This window comes from Ranitomeya imitator, chromosome 2 (genome assembly GCF_032444005.1).
Source record: "Ranitomeya imitator isolate aRanImi1 chromosome 2, aRanImi1.pri, whole genome shotgun sequence".
NCBI classification, from domain to species: domain Eukaryota; kingdom Metazoa; phylum Chordata; class Amphibia; order Anura; family Dendrobatidae; genus Ranitomeya; species Ranitomeya imitator.
The window spans coordinates 149,792,301-149,819,813 of NC_091283.1; positions in this window are offsets into that span (position 1 = coordinate 149,792,301).

The following is a 27,513-nucleotide window of genomic DNA, read 5'->3' on the forward strand; positions in this document are numbered from 1 at the left end:
CAGGGGGCGTGTCATTGTGGGCGGCACCAAGCTGAGCGCTCTGACATCAGAGCAAGGGGAAAATCGATCCTGCTGCACAGCGGAACGAATCTACACTATCCCGACGGAAGCGGAGGACCGGAAGGGTCCGGATTAACTAAGGGGGCACAGTATGTCGCAGCACGGAGACGCCGCAGCACCCGGCGACGCTAATGCAGCTGAAAGACAGAGTGTCGATAGAGAGTCCGGTAGCGCAGCGGTGCAAGGAGTGGCGCCCATCATGCCGGTGCTGATGCCATATACCCCGGGTGGCTCATGGCTTCCAATGTATGAAGGTGAGCCTAATACCCTTGACGATTTCAGAGAAAAGATGCTGGCCCATTTTGACATGTTCCCCGTGGGTGAAGTTCAGCGTGTTAGTCTCCTGATGATGCAGTTAAGTGGCCATGCTAAGCGAGAAGTCACAGCATGGGCAGCTGATCTAAAAGGCACTGTTGAACGCATATTTGCTGGATTAAAAGCTACATTTGAAACCACTGCCAGCAGCAAAGCTAAAGTACGATTCTTTAATTGCAAACAAAAAGTTAATGAGGGCGTGAGAGACTTTGCCTTAAACCTGCAGGAAGCCCTTAAATCACTTACACTGGCTGAACCCATTTTTAACACCGGAGCGGATAAACTGCTAAGAGATCAATTTATTGAGGGACTCTACACCCCTTCTCACCGGGGGCATGTGAGCATGCTTGTTTTTAAGAACCCTGAATTGACATTTGCCCAATTAAAGGAGAGCGTTATACGTCTCCAGCTGGCAGAGGCACCTCGGGATCAGGAGCCTGCGCAACTCATGGCAGAGGCTCCTCAACAACATGGAGTACCAGTGACATCAGCTATGTCCGGGGCCATTGCTAAGCCCCTGGGGCCCAGTACTAATGAGGCTCTTCAACAAAAGCTTGACTCTTTAACTGATGTTGTTGCTTCAATGGCTAAAACCATGCAGGAGATGAGAGGACCCAAGATGGAGTTGTCAAACCGTAGAGAAGGTGTTCCATGGATGAGACCCCGGAGATACCCGACATGGAGAGGACGACCCCGCGACCGCTACCAACCGGATGGACAGCCCATTTGCCGCCGTTGCCAGCAGCCAGGCCACTTTGCACGAGATTGTGATTTAAACGGGAATCCCCTGGGAATGCGGGCCGCTTCGCAGGAATGAACTTTCAAGGCCCAACACCCTGGCACGACAGGTACATCGGAGGACGACCCATTATCCCTCTCGTGCTGGACGGAATGCCCCTCAACGCTTTGCTGGACACAGGTTCCCAGATTTCATCTATACCGTATATCCTTTATAAGAGGTACTGGGCTGATGCAGATATTGATAAAGGGCCCTCTGATGTTGAACTAGATATATGGGCCAGTAATGGTAAGTTGGTACCGAAACTAGGATTCAGGGAGATGACCATAAAGATTGGTAAAGTAGAATTGAAGAAACAGGGTATAATTGTTGTTGATGTTGACCGGCGGAACTGTGAACCAACTGTATTGATAGGAATGAATGTGTTAGAGAACTGCTTTTCCGAAGTCATTTCTGTCTTACAGCAAATTGCTGAAACTGCCCAATCCTGCCAGCAGAGAGTTCTCCGGAGGGAAATAAAAGTATTGATGTTAAGGCAACAGGTAGAAGTTGCAGGTGGAGAAATCGGCAGTGTGAGGGTAAGTGATCCAACGTCTATTGTAATCCCACCAAAAACAGAAATGCTGGTATGGTGTAGAGCAGCCATTGGTACTAAGGGACGAGATTATCAAGCCTTAATAGAACCAGTGTACACCGACAGCAGGCCCACTATACTCACAGCACGAGGGATAGTCGAGGTACACCGGGGACGAGTGCCGGTACGACTTTTGAACTGTGGAGAGGAAGAGGTCACTTTGCCAAGGTATGCTACAATGGCAAAGCTATATACTGTTGACAACAATGCCATCACAACCATTGAGCCCTTAGAACCAACCTGTCAGGTGGAAGGCAATGGCTCAGATGGAGAAATGGAGGATTGGTGCCAACAGCTACACGTGGGCATAAATTCAACACCTACCCATCAAAAACAAGGGGTGTATAGGCTAGTGATGGAATATGAACAAGTCTTCAGTAAACACCCATTGGACTTCGGACGGATAGAAGGGGTAGAACACACAATCCCCACCGGTGACCATCCCCCAATAAAAGAAAGATATAGACCCATACCGCCCGCTCACTATCAATGTGCAAAAGATATGCTGAGGGAGATGAAACAGGCTGGGGTAATAAGAGACAGCTGTAGCCCCTGGGTGGCCCCTCTAGTGATTGTCAAAAAAAAAGACGGAACCATGAGAATGTGCGTAGACTACCGGCAGATTAATAACATCACCCATAAAGACCCTACCCCTTGCCTAGGATAGAAGAGTCCTTGACTGCTTTGAAATCTGCTAATTATTTTTCCACCTTAGACTTAACAAGCGGGTATTGGCAAGTCCCTGTGGCTGAGAGAGATAAGGAAAAGACGGCATTCACCACACCAATGGGTCTAAGTGAATTTAATCGCATGCCGTTTGGACTCTGCAATGCATCCGGTACCTTCCAGCGGCTGATGGAATGCTGCCTCGGACACAAGAACTTCGAGACCGTCCTCCTGTACCTAGATGATGTGATCGTCTACTCAAAGACTTACGAACAACACTTAAAAGACTTGGCAGAAGTGTTCGAAGCCTTATCCAGGTATGGCATGAAAATCAAGCCATCCAAATGTCACCTTCTCAAGCCAAAGGTACAGTACCTGGGACACATCGTGAGTTTGGAGGGAGTAGCACCGGATCCCGAGAAAATAACCGCCATAAGGGATTGGCCGAGACCTACCAGCGCAAAAGAAGTGAGGCAATTCCTGGGATTGGTGGGTTACTATCGCAGATTTATAAAAGGATTTACCAAGTTGGCAGCACCCTTGCAAGACGCCTTGGTAGGGCAGACGAAGAAACCTTCAAACCGAAACCCTCCTTTCCAGTGGAACGACGAAAGGGAAGACTCCTTTGAACAACTAAAGAAGGCACTAACCGGAGAAGAGGTTCTGGCATACCCAGATTACCATCAACCTTTCATCCTCTACACCGATGCCAGTAATGTGGGACTAGGAGCGGTGCTGTCACAAAAGCAAGAAGGTCGGGAGAAAGTCATCGCCTTTGCAAGTAGAAAGCTCCGGCCTACTGAAAGAAATCCAGAAAATTATAGCTCCTTCAAATTGGAACTACTGGCAGTAGTTTGGGCTGTGACTGAACGTTTCAAACACTATCTGGCCGCTGCAGAATTTATTGTCTATACTGACAACAATCCGTTGACCCACCTGGACACAGCCAAATTAGGTGCGTTAGAACAGCGATGGATAGCCCGGTTATCTAATTACAACTTCAAGATCAAGTATCGAGCAGGTCGCAAGAATGGAAATGCTGATGCCCTATCCCGGATGCCACACTTGAGAGATGTAGAAGAAGAAACGGGGGAGCTTGAAGAAATTGAACTACCAGCCTTCCATCATCCCAAGGCAAAACATCATCAGTCAAGTACCTATCAGAAACAACAAGAGGTGAATTTTAATCCGTTAGCACACCATAGATGGGCTGACACCCAAGACAGCAATCCGGCTGTGAAGTTGGTGAAGGAACTGTTAACTGACCAAAGTGCATATCCCGATGAGGATGCCCCAGAAGAGACGCATCAACTCTGGAAAGAGAGAGGCAAAATGTTCCTGTATCAAGAGAAGCTCTGTAGAAGGTACACCAATCCGAAAACACATGAATTGGTTTGGCAGATTATCGTGCCTAAACAAGATGTCAAGATGGTCCTCGAAGCTTACCATAATGGTGCTGGTCACTTCGGTTGGAAAAAGTTAGAAGTACTTCTAAGAGAAAGATTTTATTGGGTCGGGATGAGAAAATCAATCGAACAGTGGTGCAGAAATTGTGGCCCGTGCAACCTCAGAAGAAACGATCAAAAGAACCAAAGAGCACCACTGCAGCCCATAATCACCAAACAACCACTTGAACTTGTAGCCATAGACCACATGAAGTTAATACCAAGCCGGTCCGGCTATGTCTATGCCTTGACCATCGTGGACCATTATTCACACTTCTTGGTAGTAGTACCCGTAAAAGATCTGACAGCAAAAACAGCAGCCAAAGCGTTCCAAATGTACTTTTGTAGACCCCATGGATATCCGGAACAGGTTCTCACCGACCAAGGTACAGCCTTTGAATCAGAGATCTTCAGAGAATTCTGTAATATGTATGGTTGCAAAAAGATCCGGACGACGGCCTATCATCCACAAACAAACGGCTTATGCGAGAAGATGAACCATATTGTAATAGACCTACTAAAGACTTTACCTGAGACAGAAAGGAATCAATGGCCAGAGAAATTGCCTGACTTGGTGGATCTGTATAATCATGTCCCGGTGAGCTCCACCAACTGCACCCCAGCTTACCTTATGCGTGCAAGATCCGGCCAATTACCAATCGATCTAGAAATGGGAATTCTGAAACCAGACGCAGAAGTTCAAGACTCCAATTGGGATATCATACGGCAAAAGCAGTATCGCCAAGTGCAAGAGAGTGTGGAAAGAAGCCTTCAGCAAACTAGAGAAAGACAAGAGCGAACTTTCAACCAGAATGCTCTAGCGACCCCATTAAGACCGGGTGACCAAGTGCTCTAGAGAAATCGTCGAACCAATAAACTGGACAATCAGTGGGAAGCCGTACCCTACACAGTTTTACCAACAAGAGTGGATAATCCTAAAATGTGTCTCATTAGCAAAAACGGAGGCTTAACATCTGTACTAGTGTCAAGAGACAATCTTAAATTATGTCCGGAAGCATTGAAAGAGCCAGACGTTGTCCAGCCAGAACCAGAAGTTATTCAACCCATTCACGGTGGACTTGACAACTCCATAGTCGTGGAATTATCTTTAGCAGAGCGGGCAGATACTACATCCGCAGTAGACAGTAGTACACCACATGAAGAGACACCGCTATTACGTAGATCACAGCGTAGTACCCAGGGTCAATTACCGGCCAGGTATGCAGATTACCAACTATAAAGCTCATAATGTGAATTGTATATATGTTATGCCGTATATAGTTAAACAGAAAATGTAGTATAGTCATTGTTATCAGTCTGCAACGTTTAAGCCCAGTGCCTACAGAGACTTTTCTGTATGAACTTCTTGCATATTCTTGAACTTTTTATCAGCCCGGAGGCACTAAATCAAAGCTCCGGAAAGACTGCTTTTTGAACTTTGCTTTTTGCTCTTTTTGAACTTTCTTTAGACTTTATATTGATAACTCCGTTGGAAAAATGGAACTAAATTCCTGGACACTAAGTACAGTGCCTTTCCTAATACCTTCAAGGATAGAACTGTATTAATGGACGCTATTTGAAGTGACTTTTTACAGAACTCTATTTTTGTTTCCTTGAGTGGTTTTTGTAACTTTTCATTTTTAAGACTCTGTACATATTAATTGTTATTTCAAAATGTTATCGTCCCACAGTCCCGGAGTACTGTTCTTAACTAAGGGGGAATGTGGCACCCCTAGGGGTATTTGCCACAAAAATAGTTACTGACACTAGACACAAATACTAAAATAGCAAAACTGCACTACCACCTCCGGCCAGAAGGGGGAGCTCCAGAGACTCCCCTTGATCCATTCTGGTCTGAGAGAAGAAATGGCAGTTGGGCTAAGGAGCTGAAAGTGAGAGGTCATACAGCTGAATTTCTAACAGCCCTATGACGGTTTCCAGGCCCAAATCACCGGCCTGAGGAGAAGAGGGATAGAGAAAAAGGACATTGTGAGAACCGGGTAGCATTAATCACTACCCAGAACAGGCGCAAAGACGGATACCGGATCCGTGGCTGTATTCATTATATATAATACAGCAACCGGAAAAACGTGAGGTGATATCAGCTTCACTAGGGCCGGACGCAGCAACAGACACAGAGTTCAGCGGTACTCCCGGAGGGGGTAAGCCGATAAAAGGACTCGGGTTGCCCGTCGAACCAGGACCCGGAGGGGACAGATTGGGCCGGCAGCCAGTTCACATACAGCAGCAGGGCCACACAGAAATTGCGTACAATAAGAGGCGAAGACCCCGGCAGGGTCAAAGTAACTCAGAGTTCCCATACAGACTCCGGTGACAGGACTGGTTGTAAATCCTTTTATGTTAAAGTAAACTGGTTAAACACTTCAGTGCCTCAGTCTTTCATTTGGACAATAGCCATCTATCCAGGATCGGGATCGTCACCGCTGGGAGAACCTACTGCTGATCAAGTAAGTGCCTGTCCCCTCACGATACCCCTTACACTGTGCATTGCCTGAGGCCACAGCACCGGGTCAAGCCACCCGTGACATCCCCCTCAAGAGACAGACCCCATTGGTCCGGTGCTGGGTATCCCGGTCTCTTGGGCGTCACATCTCCTAATGGACAAATGTTTCCAAGGTGCTCCTTAACCCCATAACGACCAGAGTTATTTCAGTTTTTGCGTTTTAGTTTTTTTGCTCCTTCCAAGAGCCATAACTTTTTTTATTTTTCGGTCAAAAAGGCCCTGTGAGGGTTTTTTTTTTTTTTTTGTTTTGGGACAAGTTGTACTTTTAAACAACACCAGTGTTTTTTTTTAAACTGTTTATTTTTGAAAGATTTTCCTTTTTCTCGTACAAATATCATAATCATAAGTATAGTTGTAGCAAAATTATGGAAAACAATGCAAAACATTTTAGATGTTTCTTCCAGTGGCACAGTGCGCAGCATTGTTGCTCCTACTAAAATTAGGGCAAGCATCTAATGCATCATCTAAGAGTAGGTGGGGTACAGGGAAGGGATAGGGAAAAAGTCAGGGAGGGGAAAAGACACAGAAAGAAAAAAGGCACGTAACATCAGTTGGCTAGCTTAGTTACATAGTCATCCCATGGAGCTCAGATGCGATTCAACAAATCAAGTTGATTATTAATACAGGCCGTAAGATTCTCCATACGTCTTGTTTCTTTAATCTTCATCCGGAGTTTTTTCATAGTGGGAGCTGATCTTTTCTTCCAGTACGAGGCTAATAGACACTTCTCCGATGTTAGGATATGGAGGAGCAGCCTGGCAGGGCCCTTTGTCATGGGCACGGGGGGAACATTAAGCAAAAAAGTCACAGGATCCAGAGGAATCTCTGCATCTATAACACCTGAGAAATCAACCCCTGTACGCGCTTCCAGAATGGGAATATAGTCTGGCAATCCTAGAATATACAGTTAGGTCCATATATATTTGGACAGAGACAACATTTATCTAATTTTGGTTATAGACATTACCACAATGAATTTTAAACAAAACAATTGCAGATTCAGTTGAAGTTCAGACTTTCAGCTTTCATTTGAGGGTATCCACATTAAAATTGGATGAAGGGTTTAGGAGTTTCAGCTCCTTAACATGTGCCACCCTGTTTTTAAAGGGACTAAAAGTAATTGGACAGATTCAATAATTTTAAATAAAATGTTCAATTTTAGTACTTGGTTGAAAACCCTTTGTTGGCAATGACTGCCTGAAGTCTTGAACTCATGGACATCACCAGACGCTGTGTTTCCTCCTTGTTGATGCTCTGCCAGGCCTTCACTGCGGTGGTTTTTACTTGCTGTTTGTTTGTGGGCCTTTCTGTCTGACGTTTAGTCTTTAACATGTGAAATGTATGCTCAATTGGGTTGAGATCAGGTGACTGACTTGGCCATTCAAGAATATTCCACTTCTTTGCTTTAATAAATTCCTGGGTTGCTTTGGCTTTATGTTTTGGGTCATTGTCCATCTGTAGTATGAAACGACGACCAATCAGTTTGGCTGCATTTGGCTGGATCTGAGCACACAGTATGTCTCTGAATACCTCAGAATTCATTCGACTGCTTCTGTCCTGTGTCACATCATCAATAAACACTAGTGACCCAGTGCCACCGGCAGCCATGCATGCCCAAGCCATCACACTGCCTCCGCCATGTTTTACAGATGATGTGGTATGCTTTGGATCATGAGCTGTACCACGCCTTCGCCATACTTTTCTCTTTCCATCATTCTGGTAGAGGTTGATCTTGGTTTCATCTGTGCAAAGAATGTTCTTCCAGAACTGTGCTGGCTTTTTTAGATGTTTTTTTAGCAAAGTCCAGTCTAGCCTTTTTATTCTTGATGCTTATGAGTGGCTTGCACCATGCAGTGAACCCTCTGTATTTACTTTCATGTAGTCTTCTCTTTATGGTAGATTTGGATATTGATATGCCTACCTCCTGGAGAGTGTTGTTCACTTGGTTGGCTGTTGTGAAGGGGTTTCTCTTCACCATTGAGATTATTCTGCGATCATCCACCACTGTTGTCTTCCGTGGGTGCCCAGGTCTTTTTGCATTGATGAGTTCACCAGTGCTTTGTTTCTTTCTCAGGAAGTACCAAACTGTAGATTTTGCCACTCCTAATATTGTAGCAATTCCTCAGATGGGATTTTTCTATTTTCGCAGCTTAAGGATGGTTTCTTTCACCTGCATGGAGAGCTCCTTTGACCGCATGTTTACTTCACAGCAAAACCTTCCAAATGCAAGCTCCACACCTCAAATCAACTCCAGGCCTTTTATCTGCTTAATTGAGAATGGCATAACAAAGGGATTGCTCACACCTGTCCATGAAATAGCCTTGGAGTCAATTGTCCAATTACTTTTGGTCCCTTTAAAAACAGGGTGGCACATGTTAAGGAGCTGAAACTCCTAAACCCTTCATCCAATTTTAATGTGGATACCCTCAAATGAAAGCTGAAAGTCTGAACTTCAACTGCATCTGAATTGTTTTGTTTAAAATTCATTGTGGTCTATAACCAAAATTAGAAAAATGTTGTTTCTGTTCAAATATATATGGACCTAACTGTATGTGGCAATGAGCCCACAACCCCCAGGCATCTCCAGCATTTACACCATTGGTTTGAACATATTGTGTACTGGGAAAACAAATTCCAAGTGCGGTGAAATTGCAAAAAAAAAGAGTGCTGCAGTTTTTTGGGTTTTTTTTTGTGTTTTTTTTACCATGTTCACTAAATGCTAAAACTGACCTGCCATTATGATTTTCCAGATCATTACGAGTTCATAGACACCAAACATGTCTAGGTTCTTTTTTTTATTTAACCCTTTACCCCCAAGGGTGGTTTGCACGTTAATGACCGGGCCAATTTTTACAATTTTGACCACTGTCCCTTTATGAGGTTATAACTCTGGAACGCTTCAACGGATCCCGGTGATTCTGACATTGTTTTCTCGTGATATATTGTACTTCATGATAGTGGTAAAATTTACTTGATTATTACTTGCGTTTATTTGTGAAAAAAATGAAATTTGGTGAAAATTTAGCAATTTTCTATATTTGAATTTTCATGCCCTTAAATCACAGAGATATGTTACATAAAATACTTAATAAGTAACATTTCCCACATGTCTACTTTACATCAGCACAATTTTGGAACCAACACTTTTTTTTGTTAGGGAATTATAAGGGTTAAAAGTTGACCAGCGATTTCTCAATTTTACAACCCCATTTTTTTTTAGGGACCACATCACATTTGAAGTCACTTTGAGGGCTCTATTTAATAGAAAGCACCAAAAAGTGACACCATTCTAAAAACTGCACCCCTCAAGGTGCTCAAAACCATATTTAAGAAGTTTATTAACCCTTTAGGTGCTTCACAGGAATTACTTCAGATCCAATTTCTTTTATTTTGCCAAGGGTTACAAGAGAAATTGGACCCCAAAAGTTGTTGTACAATTTGTCCTGAGTACGCCGATACTCGATATGTGGGGGTAAACCACTGTTTTGGCGCATGGCAGAGCTCGGAAGGGAAGGAGCGCCATTTGACTTTTCAACGCAGAATTAGCTGGAATTGAGATCAGACGCCATGTCACATTTGGAGAGCCCCTGATGTGCCTAATCATTGAAACCCCCTACAAGTGACCCAATTTTGGAAACTAGACCACCTAAGGAACTTATCTAGATGTGTGGTGTGCATTTTGAACACCCAATTGTTTCACTAAAGTTTATAATGTAGAGCTGTGAAAATTAAAAAATCATTTTTTTTTTACACAAAAATGATCTTTTAGCCCCCTATTTTGTATTTTCCCAAGGGTATCGGGAGAAATTGGACCCTAAAAGTTGTGCAATTTGTCCTGAGTATGCTAATACCCCATATGTGGGGGGTGGACCACCATTTGGGCACATGGCAGAGCTCGGAAGGGAAGCAGCGCCGTTTTGGAATGCAGACGTTGATGGAATATTTTGCGGGCATCTTGTTGCGTTTGCAGAGCCCCTGATGTACCTAAACAGTAGTAACCCCCCACAAGTGACCCCATTTTGGAAACTAGACCCCCTAAGGAACTTATCTAGATGTGTTGTGAGAACTTTGAACCCCCAAGTGTTTCACTACAGTTAATAACGCAGAGCCGTGAAAATAAAAAATCATTTTTTTCCAAGAAAAATGATTTTTTTAGCCTCCAAATTTTTATTTTCCCAAGGGTAACAGGAGAAATTGGACCCCAAAAGTTGTCCAATTTGTCCTGAGTACGCTGATACCCTGTATGTGGGGGTAAACCACTGTTTGGGCGCACGGCAGGGCTCGGAAGGGAAGGAGCACCGTTTTACTTTTTCAATGCAGAATTGGATGGAATTGAGATTGCACATCATGTTGCGTTTGCAGAGCCCCTGATGTGCTTAAACAATGGAAACCCCCTAATTCTAACTCCAACCCTAACCCCAACACACCCCTAATCCCATCCCTAACCACACCCCTAACCCCAACACACCTATAACCCTAATCCCAACCCTAACCCTGACACACCCCTAACCAAACTGTAAAGGTAATCCTAGCCCCAACCCTAACTTTAGCCCTAACCCTAATGGGAAAATGGAAATAAATAAATTTTTTTTATTTTATTATTTTTCCCTAAGGCGGTGATAAAGGGGGGTTTGATTTACTATTTATAGCGGGTTTTTATGTTTGGCAGCTGTCCCATACCAAAAGACGCTTTTTATTGCAAAAAATAGTTTTTGCGTCACCACATTTTGAGAGCTATGATTTTTCCATATTTTGGTCCACAGAGTCATGTGAGGTCTTGTTTTTTGCGGGACGAGTTGACGTTTTTATTGGTACCATTTTCGGGCACATGACATTTTTTGATCACTTTTTATTCTGATTTTTGTTAGGCAGAATGAGCAAAAACCAGCAATTCATGAATTTCTTTTGGGAGGGCGTTTATGCTGTTCCGCCTTTGGTAAAATTGATAAAGCAGTATTATTCTTCGGGTTAGTACGATTACGGCGATACTTCATTTATATATTTTTTTATGTTTTGGCGCTTTTATACAATAAAAACTATTTTATAGAGAAATTAATTATTTTTGCATCCCTTTATTCTGGGGGCTATAACTTTTTATTTGTTTGCTGATGACGCTGTATGGCAGCTCATTTACATCTGTCTTTTTGATCACATGTTATTCCACTTTTTGTTCGGCTGTATGATGATAAAGCATTGCTTTTTGCATCTTTTTTTTTTTTTTTTTAACGACTGTGTTCTCTGAAGGGGTTAACCAGTGGGACAGTTTTATAGGTCGGGACGATATGTGTACTTTTATCTTTTTTTTATTTACATAAAGAAATGTATTTATTGGAACAATAATTTTTTTCTTCTTTATTTAGTTTTTTTTTTTAAGTATTTATACACAATGTATTTTTTTTTTTTTTACATTGTTCCAGGGTGGGACATCACTATATAGTGTCAGATCGCTGATCTGACACTTTGCACAGCACTGTGTCAGATCAGCGATCTGACAGGCAGTGCTGTAGGCTTGCCGGCGCCTGCATGATGCTTCCCTATGCTACTGGAATGCTGCAATCTTGTTTGATCGCGGTGTTCTGGGGGTTAAAGTGCCTGGAGCGCCTGGCACATAGTGCCGGATGTCTGCTGTGATAATCAGCTGACACTTGGCCGCGCTCCCCCCATGAGCGCGGCTGATCGCATATGACATACTATCCCGTCGATGGTCATACAGGCCCAGGTCACCTCGACAGGATAGTACGTCCAATGTCAGAAAGGGGTTAAGTGGTAGAAATTTTTTTCCAAAATTTGTTAAAAAAAAAAATTTCTGAGACCTTGGGCTGGGGTGAGGGCTTATAGTTCCATTTTATCACCTGATAGCACCATTGGCAGACGTCCTTCTTACCCTCCGTGGGACAGGAACAAGAAGCGGTTAAAAGGACCTTTCCCTTACCACCCACCAGTGTTTTTCCTGTCCCAATGCGGATAGGAACGGCAAGCTTGTCCTCGGACGGTGATATACAGATGGTCAGGATTGGGGGGCCCAGCCTTTCCCTTCCCACCGCAAGAGATCTGCTGCTGTTACCTGCGATGTGGGGGTCCCTTAGCCTCCCCACTGTAGCACTGCGCGTGAGGTCGGATCCGCTTCCTCCGCTCTGGGGGCTCTCAGACCAGGCGCCATGCTGCTGAGGTGCGTGGGGTGGCCGAGCCACCCACCGGCCGTGACGGCCGCATCGTCTCCAGGATTCCAGTCTGCTGGGTTGTAGCAGATCTCAGCGCCAGCGCCGGCATCACGGAGAGGCCTTTTCAGAGCACGGTCACACCGCGCGGTTGAGGACAAGCAGGATCAACCAGGTAAAAACGGATATAAAGGGGGAGGTTGCTGTATTTCCAGCCGGTCATCCTGAAATAGGAGCACTCGGTCAGTGTACTCTGTGAGATGGAGGACACAGCTAAACCTGAGCGACCAGAGCTAAGCCAGGGGCACGTGAGTAGGCTACTCATAGAAAAGCCATACCTCAAGGCCATTTGTTATCCCCTATACACTTGGAGATAATACTAAAATCTCTGTGTGTTTGTAGGGAGAGCCACCCACCCCTTCAGCAGAGAAAAAGAAATCTGGGAAGAGTAAATGTCCCATTTGCGCTGCTAAATTGCCAGAGAACTGGCGAAAACCGCTCTGTAAATCCTGCACGTTTGAAATCGTCGGAGAGGAGCAAACTTCGTTAATGACCAACATGAGGTCAATGATAAGACAGGAGGTTTAGGCTTCCATCTTGAGTCTGAATATCCCTCAGACCAGCCAAGCGGAACCGCAGAGATCGCGGAAGAGACTTAGGGAATCTAGCCCCTCCTCGGATGATGATGTTTCCGAGGATTCGGATCAGGAAGAAAGGAAAGATTCAATAGGGAGAAGGAAGAAATATCTCTTCTCAGCAGCTGATATGGATGAGCTTCTAAATGCAGTGCGAAACACTACGCAGTTGCAGGACACTCCCGAGGAAGTCTCTATACAGGATGAAATGTTTGGCGGTCTGCGTTCCCAGGTCACTAGAGTCTTCCCTGTTAATAACCACATCCGTTCCATGATCTTAGAAGACTGGAAGGAAGCAGAGAAAAGGCTAGTAGTACCGAGAGACTTTAGGCTCTGGTTGCCTTTCAATCCGGAGGATATAAAGACTTGGGATGAAGTACCCAGGATAGATGTGCCATTGGCCAAAGTGGCAAAGAAAATGGCGATTCCATTCGAGGACTTCTCCGGACTGAAGGAACCAATGGATCGCAAGGCAGATGGACTGCTTAAGAGATCGTGGGAGTTTTCGGCAGCAATAATACGGGCCAACATAGCAGCAAACATGGAAGCCCAGTCCATGTATTTATGGATGGATGATTTAGAGGAACATCTCAGGGCAAAGACTTCCAGAAATGTCATCCTTAAATCCCTACCTTTATTGAAACTCGTGACAGGATTCATGGTGGACGCATCGGCAGTCAGTGTGATTCACCACCAGGAGCAAGTTTTTGCCTAATGCAGCCAGAAGAGCAATCTGGCTAAAGACTTGGTCATGAGATACTCAGTCTCAAGGGGTAAAGTGTTTGGGCCGATTCTAGATAACATATTATAAAAAGCCTCAGACAAGAAAAAAGGGTTCCCTGAGGAGATCACGAAAAAATACCAGCCCTTTTGTAGATCCCGTCCTAGTCAAAAGACAGACTACAGAAAGAAAGGGGATTGAGGGAGGTGGTCTTATCCCGAAGGGGGAAAGAGTAGAGATTCCATCTTCCCGGGTCCCAGCTCAGGAAAATTTAATAAATGACGCCACCAGAGTTGACCTTTCTTTAACCTCGCATCCCTGCAGGTTCTCTAGAGCCACACAAAGAATGAAACCCCTTGTGAGGTCCTTAATTCCCTGTGTAATTGCTCGTATCTGTTATCAGAGGACATGGATATAGCCAAGCTCTCTTTTAAAGCTTTTCTTGTGGCTATTACTTCGGCTAAAAGATTGGGGGAGATGCAGGCCCTATCCATACAGGATCCATACCTACAGATTTTTGATGACAGAATAGTCTTAAGATTTGACCCAGCTTTTTTCCCCAAAATGGATTCATCCACAAATATGAACCAGGAAGTAATCCTTCCCTCGTTCTGCCAACACCCTAGAACCCCAAAGGATAGGGTCTTTCATAATTTTGCTAGACATTATAAGCTAGACATTGTTTCAGAAAAATTAGCCTTTGGCAGGAAGGTATTACATGCAGTAGTCCCACCTTAAGATTACTATCCTTTGGTACTTCTCCAATGGTGCTGTCAGGTGGTGAACTGGAAAACAGTAATTAGACCTACCGGTAACACAGGTCTGCAAAAAATATTTTTTCAAGAGCTGTTTTGGTTATTCCACGTAATCTTTATGTTTTTAAGTGCGCTGAATCTGAAAATGACCTCCGTTTTGTCATAGGATATCACGTTTTCTGACAATTTAAGTAAGTATGTTAAATTAATTCAATACCTCAAAATAAATGAAAATAGACTCATAAAATAAATTTTTTATTGCAAATGTTTCATGAAAATCATTTTTTAACTGCAATGAGCTGACTAACACACACTAAAATCGATTCTTCTTCCCTGTGAGGCTTCTCTTGGTACATTTACGCTTGTGAGTAGCATCTGGAATGTCATGCCATCATTGTAATGCTCCATCTTCCCTGGTATCTTCTTTCCATCTCTTTAATGTCCTGGTGGAATCGTTCACCTTGCTCTTCACTCACAGCTCCCAAATTTTCAGGAAAGTTGTCAAGGTGGGAATGGAGGAAATGCACTTTCAAACTCATCAGGCAACCTAAAGCTTGAAATGCTTTCAGCATTCGTCCGATGATTCAATTTTTTTGTAGTCAGGGTCTTGTATATCTTCGATGCATTGATGTGAATTAATTAATAGTAATTTTGACTTTCAAAACCCTAAGATAAAAAAAATACCAAAAATTGAGAAAAATATTCTAAATTTGAAGAGAATTTTGCATTTTGTGGCAAATCCTGACATCCAGGATTTTTTTTCAATATTTTTTTCGTTTTCAGCACACCAAAATACATGGAAATTAGATGAAAATATTCAAACAGTTTTTTTAGTCGCAGACCTGCGTAATTGTTTTTCCAGGAATCCATCCTGACAGCACTAGTAGTTCCCTCCCCCACTGCAGAATTTGTTGTTGTATATTGGTGTGATGTAACATTGGTGTAAGAATTGTTAATAAACTCTCTTTTTTTTGCATGCATCCAGATGTAGTACTTTGGAAAATCACTGGTTGGTGGTAAGGGGAGGGTCCTCTTAAAGGGCACCCCCCCTCAGGCGTTTGTAACTAAAAAAGCCATCTTGTGCAGCACTAATGCTGCATTCTGACAAGGTGGCTCTTTTAGTTATTGTTCGTTGCACTGCAGAAATAATCGCTTTTGAATTTGGTCCCTCATACCTGTGAAATCGCCAGGGAGGCAGGTCTTTCCCCCCTCATCCAGACACAACACAACCGTCACTCTGTGAGAAGGGCGCCGCCTCCTCGGCGTTATTCAGTTGCCCAGGCGCCTGCACGGTCATATTCTGCCTTGGGCATGTGCAGTTTGCGCTGCCCAACAACTGACATCACTTGATGTCTTGTTTACTGCGCATGCGTGCACGCGCGGCCCGAGAACCCGAGCGTGCACGCAGGCGCAGTAAACAAGACATCAAGTGATGTCAGTGGAGGCGGCGCCCTTCTCGCACAGTGACGCCTGGGGGGATGACAGGTTCCCTTTATCCGCTTGTTGTTCCTGTCCCACTGAGGGTAAGAAGGAAGTCCTCCAATGGTGCTGTCAGGATGGATTCCTGGAAATACAATTACCGGTAGGTCTAATTACCGTTTTTGCATGCTGAGCTGACGTTTTTATTTATCTAATTTTGGTGTAGATACAATCTTTTGATTGCCTGTTATTGAATTTTATTGCAGTCTAGTGGTGAACAAATTTTTTTAATTCTGACGTTTTTAAAAATTTTTCTCGCTATGCTGTTTAGTGATCGGGTAAATTATTTTTTACATTGATCGGGCGATTCTAAACACGGCGTTACCAAATGTGTATATTTGAATGGGGCGAAGGGGGTGATTTGAACTTTTATATATTTTCTTATTTTTTAGTATTTTTAAACAGGTTTTTTTTTTAACTTTTTGCATGCTTCAATAATCTCCATGGAAGACTAGAAGCTGCAGTACTTTGATCTCCTCTGCTACACACAGCCAATAATCAGATCGCCTGCATGTAGCAGAAATGCTCCCTTGCTATGAGCACCGACTATGGGGTGGCGCTCATAGCAATCTGGCAATGACAGCCATAGAGGTCTGCTGAAGACCTCTGGTTGTCATGCCGACCCATCGGTTACTCGCGATCATGTGACGGGGTCACCGATGGGCAGGATTAGCAAATCGCTTCCGGTAAGCGCGAGTTAAATGCTGCTGTCAGAGATTGATAGCGGCATTTGACTAGTTAACAGCAGTTGGTGGATCACGATTCCAACCACGGCTGTTGCGGGCACATGTCAACTGTATAGATCAGCTATCATGTGCCCGGAAAGGGGAAGTACGGCATCAGCATACCATTACGCCCAGTGTCGGATAGGGGCTAAAATAAAAATGCATACTGACTTAACTCCTCATTTCAGAGCCCTGTGATCCCCGGCCATCTGGTGACATGCATAATGTTACATGAGCACTGCAATCAATCAGTGGCTGTTAAATTTATTTTTATTGTATGCAGCAACTTGGAGACATTCATAAGAGGTTAAATAAATAAGGCAGCACACTGCGGCGCTAAAACATGCAAACATGAAACATGAAAATTGAACTGCATTACTGCACTAGAAGCATAAAAAAAAGAGCGTTTAGCGCATAAATTGACCAATTTATGTGTACCTGGTAGCCACATTAGGGCATCTCTCCTATACCAGGTCCTACATTTTCCTTTCCTCGCTGAGAATAAACGTCTTCATCTGAATGGGTACCTGCGAAACCTCTTCTTAGACTAAATTTCTCTCTCTCTGGGGAGGGGTAATGGACCTGCTGCGATTAAAACACCTGTGGCTAGGAGGCGGAGTGCTCAGTCAGAAGGCTAAAGAATACAAATTTCAAAAAACTGACCATCACATCCAATTTATGCGCTAAACGCTCTCATTTTTTCATATTTCTAGTGCAGTAATGCAGTTCAACTTTCATGTGTCATGTTTGCATGCTTTAGCGCCGCAGTGTGCTGCCTTATTTATTTGACTTTATACGAGTTGGTGACTCTAGGTTCAGCACCTGTTCACACTTATTCTATGTTTGGATGTGACGGTCAGTTTTTTGAAATTTGTATTCATAAGAGGTTGTCCTGTAATGCTTTTAGTATGCAGGTAGGGAGAGTGGCTACAGAGTTTCTCTGCTCTGGTAGGCCTGGACTGTTTTGCGTTACTCATACAACCTGTTGAGCACAATGGACACCATGTAGTATTAAGAGGGAACCTGGCAGCTGATACATGCTGCCTGAACCAAGGGCTGTAGCGTTTCAGAGAAAACATACTTTTAAGCCCTTCACATCATATTATGTAACTGTACGTCATGATTGGCAAGACGTTCCCCAAAATTGACAAAGTTATTTCATGGCTATGATGCGGACACATAAGCTGTGCGTGCACGATCGCCACCGTGAGCTCGGCTTAAGGCCTCCTCTACATGTCCGAGTTTCCAGTATGTATGTTTTCTGTTTTTTTCCACAGATGCCACACATACCCATTATTAGCTAAGGTTCAGTGCACATGTCCATATTTTCACACGGACCATGTCCATGTGAACCACACGGAGACATGTCCATTTTTTTCCAGCAGCACAGATGACAAGGGTTAATACAAGTCTATGGGTCTGTGACAGATACGTACAGCACACGGATAGCATCTGTGTTTTAAAAAAAAAAGCATAGGAGAAGCTTTGTTATTTTTCTTTTTGGTATGGCTAAAGAATTACACTGATGGTTAAAAAGGACTTGCGGATGACACACTGATGGAAAACACTGATGATACCTATACTAGTTTTTCACTTACGTGTTTTATACGGACGTGTGAGGGAGGCCTAAATGACGGACGAGTTCCGGCTGTCACAGCGAACAATGGTGATCATCTCATTTAGATGGCTAGGAGGAGAGGCTCCCTCTCCCAGCCTGATTGGCACCTCTACAACATAAAGGCAGGCTGCTGATGATAGTTATGGCAACTGGAAGTCAAATAATGACCTCAGGGTCTGCCATGCTGCCAGGAGCATGGTCTAAAAGGCATTTTGTCAGTGTAACACTAAAATCCCTAATGGATTACAGTATAGGCGTATTGCATTGCAATATAAACGTGATCAATGTGGTAAAAGTTGAAGTCCCATAGAGAGACTAAGTAAAAAATGTAGTTATTTTTGGAATCAAAATATAAAGCACAAAACAAACAAACAGCAAAAATAATTTGACAGTTTTTTAAATCAGGTTCTTCTGGATGGCGATACCAAATTTGTGTACTTTTTAAAACGTGATCAAAAAGGCGTATGTAAATAGAAATGGTATAGCATCTTGTCCTGCAAAAAACAAGCTCTCTCTCTTCTCCGTCAGCGGAAAAAAGCAACAGCTGTCAGACTAAGGCCATGACAATTTTTTTCTTTAACATTGTTTTTGTTTAAATGCAGCAAAACATAAAAAAGATATAAACATGGTATTGCTGTAATCATATTGACCCGAAAAATAAAGCTGCCTTATCACTTTTACCACATGGTGAATGGCCTAGAAAAGCTATTATTAAATTACAGTTTTTTTTGCTAATTCTGCTTCCCAATAGAAAGTGATAAAAAAAAAATTTGTGCCGAAAAATGGTACCAGTAAAAACACCAGCTCATTGCACAAAACAAGCCCTCAAATGACTGTCAAAGAATAGAAAAGCTATAGCTCTCAAAACATGGTGATACAGAAAAACTGATTGTTTGTTTTTGTTGCAAAAAAGCATTTTTAGTGTGTGATAGTAGTAAAACGTAAAATATATATATATAAATCTGGTATCGCTGTAACGTGCAGTGACCTGAAGAATCAACCTGTCTTATCACTTATACCGCAAGGTGAGCGGTGTAAAATAAAACCAATTGTTGAACTGCTGCTGATTTTTTCATTCTGCCTCCCAAAGCTCGTAATAAGGCTCTGCTGACATTTATCCTGCGCTCTACGCTGAGTGCCTATATCAATGTGTAATTGTAGGTCTCTGAAATATTTGATTCACACAAAATTCTCAACAGAACATTCCCTATGATGATACAGATGGGGTTATTTTGGACTCTGCCTGGCCTATGTTCACAAAAGCATAGTCTGTCACAGTTTTATGCACTTCTGAGAAGCTGCACACTGCTAAATAGGCGAGTCCAGAGTAACTGCCTGCCTCAATAATGAATAAATCTGTGTGGGGTTTCATGTGAATCACTTATTTCAGTGATTCAGATGGAAATCCCAATGTAAATGCGCAGCGTAAAGTACAGGATAAATGTGAACTGATCTAAAATTTTCTGTACCTCAAAATGCCAACAATAAAAGCTTCAACTCAACTTGCAAAAAAAGTCCTTACTTGGGTCCTTCACATGTTAACTCCTTTACCTTACCCCCAAGCCTGTTTTCAAATTGCTGACAAGGCCAAATGTTACAATTCTGGCCAGTATCACTTTAAGGTAATAATTCTGGAGCGCTTCAATAGATTCCACTGATTCTGGGACTGTTGTTTGTGACATGTTGTACTTCATGATAGACGTAAAATTTCTTTGATATGACTTGCGTTTTTTATATGTGAAAAAAAAATTGAAAATTTTGCAATTTTCAAATTTTTCGTTTTAATACTCTTAAACCAGGGAGTTATGTCACACAAAATAGTTAATAAATAACATTTCCCACATGTCTACTTTACATCAGCACAATTTTTGATACACCATTTCTTTTGGGCGTAGGCAGTTAGTAGAGTTAAAATTTAACCAGCGATTTAACGTTGCTTGTCACTTCCTCTCCCCTTAGGATCTCTTTTGGACTTTTCTATTTTGTTTTACCTTTCTAAAAAAAAGTAATTTTCTTTCCTTTGTCAGACCTGACAAAGCCCAGTTTGATTGCAAGAAGTTAATGAAGAATTTAATGTCATACTCTAATAAAAAAATAAAAAAGGGTACTGTGATATGTGATTTGATGTTAACATGTTGTCTTGATATTTTTTAAACTTTTTCACAGTATTGCTATGGTCTGTACCAATATAATGGTTATATTTAGAAATGTTGTCGCTATATGCTGTTCTCAATTAATAAATCTAGTTTATTGAAAAAAAAGTTAACCAGTGATTACTCATTTTTCTAACAAAATTTGCAAAGTATTTTTTTTTAGGGGACCATATCACATTTGGATTGACAGAGGGGCCTATATGACATAAAATACCCTAAAATGACTTCATTCTAAAAACTGCACCCCTCAAGGTGCTAAAAACCACATTCAAGAAGTTTATTAACTCTTCAGGTGCTCCACAGGAATTTTTGCAATGTGGATGGAAAAAATGAACATTTAATTTTTTTTTTTCACAAAAATGTTACTGTAAACCCAAATTTCTTTATTTTCACAAGGTTACAGGAGAAAATTGTCTCAAAATTTGTTTTGCAATTACTCCTGAGCTCACTGATACCCCATATGTGGGGGAAAAGTACTATTTAGGCAGGGAAGGGAAGGCGCAGCGTTTGACTTTAGCACAAAATTGGCTAGAATCGAGAGCGGGACACCATGTTGCGTTTTGATAGCTCCTTATGTGCCTGAACGGTGGAAACCTCCCTACAAGTGACCCAATTTTGGAAACTAGACCACTTGAGGAACTTTTCTAGATGTGTGGTAAGCACCTTGAGATCCCAGGTTATTTAAAGAAATTTATAACGTTGAGCCGTGAAAGCAAAAAAATTACTTTTTTACACAATAATGTTCTTTTAGCCAAATTTTTTTTATTTTCACAAGGGTAACAGGATAAAATGGAACCCAAAATTTGTTGGTCAATTTCTCTTGAGTACGCAGATACCCCTTATGTGGGAGAATACTACCATTTGGATTTACAGCAGGGCTCAGAAAAGGAGTGACCTTTTGGAAAGCAGACTTTGATTGAATGGTCTGCAGGTGTCATGTCCCGTTTGGAGAGCCCCTGCTATGTCTAAACAGTGGAAGTACAGATGTAGTGATGATTTTGACTCCGTAGGTGTTTTCCAGAAATGGGCAGCAGTAGATGTAGCTGCTGCGTTTGTTTTGGGGAGTGAGTAGTCATTTCACTTTTCCAGACCCTTTGTGTCAGGCCCCCTATATTTCCGTTAGCAGATGACAGACCTGAGTGGAGGCTTTTTTTGTGTATTGAGTTGAAGCTTTTATTGGGAATGATTTACATAACATTTAGAATCACATTTATCCGGTGCTCTATGCTGAGCACTTATATCAGGGTTTCCATTTAAATCTCTAAGTGATGTGATTCAGATGAAACCCCCGAAGGCTCCATTTAGTCCCACTTTGACTTTCAGCACTCAAATGGCAGTTGTAAAGCATATTAATGGAGAAGCATTGCTATGCTTTATAACTGTTAGTGCTGCACCGACACAAGTTAGGTAGATCATGCGCTGCAGCCCCCTGAAATGATGTCACGGGGGTGCCAATCGAAGGTCAGAGGGGGCTCCGTCCCTCTTCCTGCCTTTAAAATGCTGTGATCGATATCAATCGCAGCATTTATGGGTTAAACTGCTGGTGTCAGCTGTCAAAATAGTCGAACACCTGGTGGCGATCACCCGCTAACAGTTTTTGTGCTCACAATGTCGCCTGGACATATCCTTATGTCCAAGATCGGTAAGTACTTACTGACCTGAACGTGTGGATACGTCTAAAGTCATGAAGTGGTTAACAGAAATATTTTGGGTGTCCATGTTACTATTAGCAGCAAGGCTCTGGAAAAGTGACATTGCTCCCTTCAAAAGAAATTTAGTGAAATCTGCTTTCCCAAGTCCAAATGCCCCCTCCCTTCTGAGCCCAACAATGTGCTTAAACCGCATTTAGTGTCCACATGTATTTAATTATTGAAATATTATTTTTCTGAAAAAAAAACATGGTGTGGGCTTCCACATAATTTTCTTAACCAGCAGAGGGAAAGCTGACGGCTGAGGGCAGATTATAGCCTGGGAAAGGGGTAATACCGATGAAGCTTCCTAGGCTATTAATATCAACTCACAGCTGTATACATAGCCTTACTGACTATGAAAATGAGGGACCCCAAAAAATGATGTAGAGTTCCCCTTTAATTAATAACCAGCAAAGGCTATGTAGACAGCTGCGGGCTGATATTAATAGCCTAGGAAGGGCCATGGATACTGCCCTCCCCCCCAAGCTAAAAACATTAGCTCTCAGCCACCCCTTACCTCACCTTTGTATTGTCAGGTGAAATCAAGCTCCGAGATTAGTAATGGTGAGGTGTCTATAAGACACCCCCATTACTAACCCCATAGTCATATTGTATAAAAACACACACACCAAGAATAAAGTCATTTAATTGAAAGAAAGACACAGACTGCTTTAATAAATCTTAATTATACCATACTTACGACCTTGCCTATTCCACCGATGCCATAATCTCCTGCAAGAGAATAAAAATAAAAAAACAGCAATATCCCTCACCTCTCCGTCATTCTGTCTCGCCTCTGCACCATGTGACTTTCTCACGATGCTAGCGGGGATATCACCGCAGTTCAGCCTCGCTGGGAACGCAGCCTTAGTGACATCACCGCTAGTCATTGAGGCTGCTCTGACAGCAGCTCATGCACCAGTGGTTCTCAGCCTAGTTGGTTGCATCTTGGCACCATCCAGTTTGAAAACTAATTATCCCCCAGATATGGATTGCGGCGTGGGACAGAACCACGGACAGGTGAGGGATATTGTTGTTTTTTATTTTTGTTTTATTACAGAGGGCTTCGGTGGAATTAGGCATTAGGTGAATTTTTAAATAAAAAAAGTAAAACTAAAGAGCTGGGCAAAGCGCCAGAATTGGTCCATCTAATAGATACGCCTTTTCTGGGCTGCTGCAGGCTGCTAGTTTTAGGTTGGGGGGTCAATATCCATGGGCCCATTACCAGTCTGTGAATACCAGCCCCCAGCTGTCTGCTTTAGCAAGGCTGATTGTTAAAAACGAGGGAGAAACCTCTATTCTTGATAATCAGCCTTGTTAAGGCTGACAGCTGAGTTTTGCCTGGCTGGTTATCAAAAATGCAGGGAAAAACCCTGTTTTTTTTTCTTATTATTACTTATTTACAATTAACTTACGGCTGATGAATACTCCCATCAACTGTTCCTGCTTTCACTGTTATTAGCATCAGCAGGGGTTGGCTGATGGGAGCTGTAGTCCCATCAGCTGACGCCAGTGAGACCGGAGGTAAACTTTATAACTCCGATCACAGCTGAGCGCTCATGCTTTTGACAGCGTTAGAACCGCGGCTCTCTACCGGTGGGGATGGTTTCACCGCCGATTAGAAGTGATGTTTTTTCCGGGCTGTCATGCACATGACAGCATGGTAAACACTATATTGTCTGGCCACCTATTCAAGTGAATGGGGTTTGGGTTCGCTGCTCAGTGTCTCTGCTGGATTACAGGCTGTATGGACGCATCATGAAACCATGCAGCCTGCCATCTAGAGGTAACGAGATGACTGTTAGGTCACATCCTGCTGTCCTTTGACTTTTCGGCAGCAAATATGCTGCAAAAAAAGTCGACCACTATCCATTCAAGTCAATGAGTGAAAAATTCTGAAAGAAGTGACATGCTCTGTCAAAAAAACTCAGCAAGAACAAAATCCTGATGACAAAAAAACGTGTGTGTGTGCATGAGATTTCTGAAATCTCATAGGCTTTGCTGGTACTGTAATAAGCAGCTGAAAATTAGCATAAAAACACCCAGTGTGAACATACCTTAATTGTATCACTGCGATAGTAAGGACCTGAAGAATATAGTTGCCTGAATACTTTTACTGCACGGTGAATGGGGTGAAAAAAAATTATAAAAACCATTTATGAATTTTAGTTTTTGTTCACTCTGCCAAAAAAAGCCCCCACACAGCTCGTTCATCCGAAACATTAAGAAGTTATAGCTCTCAGATTATGGTGATGCAATAAAAAATACGGTACTTTTTTTGTAAATCAATGTTTTAGTATGCAATGTATGCTTGCAAAATTGCTGATAAACCCTTCTAACTTTCTAACAAAAAAAGTTGAAAAAATGATGGTGGTGTAAAGTAGACATGCAGTAAATCTTATTTATTAACTATTTTGTGTGGTATAATTATCTGGTTTAAGATCATTAAAATTCAAAGATTAATAATTGCTACTTTTTTTTGTCATTTTCCATATTTTAAAAAATATACGTAAATCATATTGACAGTCCGTAAATACTGTCATAATGGATAGTCTACCATGATTGTATGGCATTTAAATATATTACATGTAGATAATTGAATAGAATATCATATTATGAAAAAACTATCACTTGCTGGAAAATAAGTTATAAGCATTCAAACAATGTTGTAGTGTCTCTCTAATGGTCACCAGTAATATAGATTACACCATGACAGAATACAGCCTAAAGCGTTACAAAAACATATTATCACGAATCTAAAGCATATATCCACAGTATCGCACTCTACAGTGGGTCTAGATGCCTGTCAGATGTATGAATAAAAAAACAATAGCTTGCAAGAATCATATATACACATGTAATGTCCAAACTACGGGCAGCATGCATTGCAGCCTGGGTGCACGATTGCAGTCAAATATATTTTCAGTAACGCTTCAGAGTTTCAGACACGATCTACTTTGAAGATCTGGCCAGGAACCAGAGCCAGAGACCAGACTAGTCCTGTGCCACCCCCCACCTGGTTTTTTCCAGCGGCGATTGACAGGTCCCCTTCCCTCCCTAAAACACGAGGGAAAGACCTGTCGGTCACCTACATGAGCAAGAGTCCTCTACATCTATATTACTCTGCACTCTTCCTTACAGTCCGATCCACTGCTTTATGGAATGCTTATTATGTAGGAAATTGAGAATTAACAATGATACATCCAAGGATGGCCAAATCCTGTTCCTTCCATACAACTCTGAACTTATCTCCCAATACCTCCTAAAAATAATCACCAGTCCATTACCTGTCCTCCATATTTCTGTCCTGTCTCCTCATACCTTTCCCCCAAACACATAATCTCCAGGGTGATGGTTTTCCTTGCAGTTTTGAAGACCACAATGCAGTTTGGGAGCACTGCTCAATTCTCTGTGGGGACCAGACAGGAGATAAGTAGTGTCCTACAGTTTAAGAAAGACAATTCAGAGCGGAACTGATTAAGTAATGATCGCCCCAAATCTTTTCTTTGCCAAACGACGTGAGTTTTTTAGGCTGCTTTGTGGCTAGTGGTGATGTGGGGAGCTTGGCAGCTATTATCCTCCTTAGTTTCTCATGCCTAATGGCACTTTGAGACTTGTGCCCTGTAAAATAGGCAGCAGGAAATTGCTATTATTCCTTTTCTGCAAATTAAAGGTTTTCAGCAGGTTTAGAACTCGGAGGATGTTTCCGTTATGAGCGTTTTATGTAGTGTTTTCTTTCTTTTTTTAAACGATCTTTTATACTGAAGGATGTGAAAATCTGTCCTCGTATCTGTCTGCTAAGACTTTACAGCTGGGAACAGAGGTCATTATATGGTCTCAGGAAAACCTCTCAGAGTGTTGAGTGATGTCTGACGATGATGCGCGTAAGAAAGAGGAGCAATGGCGACAGCACTTGATCAGATCTATGACTCTCTTGACCACCCTTTCTACTTGAGTACCTCGTGCCCATTGCTTTTAGTATAGTGCTTATGTTTTGGTAAAATATAATGCTGTGCAGATTACATATTTATTCCCATATTGTAACTTTGTTTTTCATATCACATCCTGTAAAGTAATGAACTTTGCATTATCTGCAAATGGAAGCAATGGGACGAGCATTAAAGGGAACCTGTCATGCCACATTTACCTGCAAATATTGGGTTAATCTGCAGGTAAATTGTGTTAGAAAGCTTTCTGGCTGCTGTACCGAAAGCGCAGCTCCCAGGTGAAAATTAACTTTATTCCTCCCTGGAGCTGCTGGCTTTCAGTCATATGGGTATGCCAGTTTAGCTACAGTCAGTGAGTGGCAGCTATAAGCACACCCTGACACTTTGCCTGACAGCCGGCTCTGTACTATCTAGGAGTCCACAGCAGAATGAGTGCAAGCCTGTCATTGTAATATTCTCGCCTTACAAAGGAGGGCACGCTCAGCTGGCCCTGACATTCAATATACGTCTCATATTGTGTATAGGGAAACATGTGCACACTCTGTATTAATGAATGCTGCACTATACTCCCCAGAGCGTGGGATTTTTCTTTGGGTTTTTATGCCAGTCTGACACCTCAGTTTTGTCATACAGGTGCAGACCTGCCATCTGCTTCTCGTAAAGATAAGACCATTACAGACACCTTGAGTCAGGTGTACATGGAGTTAAGCATTGACCAGGTGGAACATGAGATTGGAGGTTTCTAGGTAGCATTCAGGATTGATGTAGTAAAAGCACAGAGCACATACTGTATCTCTTCCTGTGTATTCCTAAAGGTGCCCCTGTTTAATATCAAGAGGGTTCCACAGTGCTATTCCTGTCCACAAATCCACCGTACAAGTTCGGCGTACGTCCGTTTTATACCGAAACCATCTGCCTTTGATTGCTGCTGTTAACCCGTTAAATGATGGAGTCAACTGAAAAAAAAAACATAAAAATTGTTCACAATTGTTTATGCTGCGACGTAGATGAAAATATTCCTTTCTAATCCCAAGAGTCGATCAGACTAGATCAGCATTCAGACGAACACTCTCAGATGGAGGCCAAAAGAACCCTCCTTGGCCACCATCTGATAAATTATGGCCTATGGGAGCGTTAGGAATATGGTGGGAAGAGCTCCCAATGTGTGCTTTCTACTAAATGCTCAAACACATGTCTACATCGTAGTATTTGCCCCTTTTATGGAGAAAAAATGTTTGCAACAGTTTT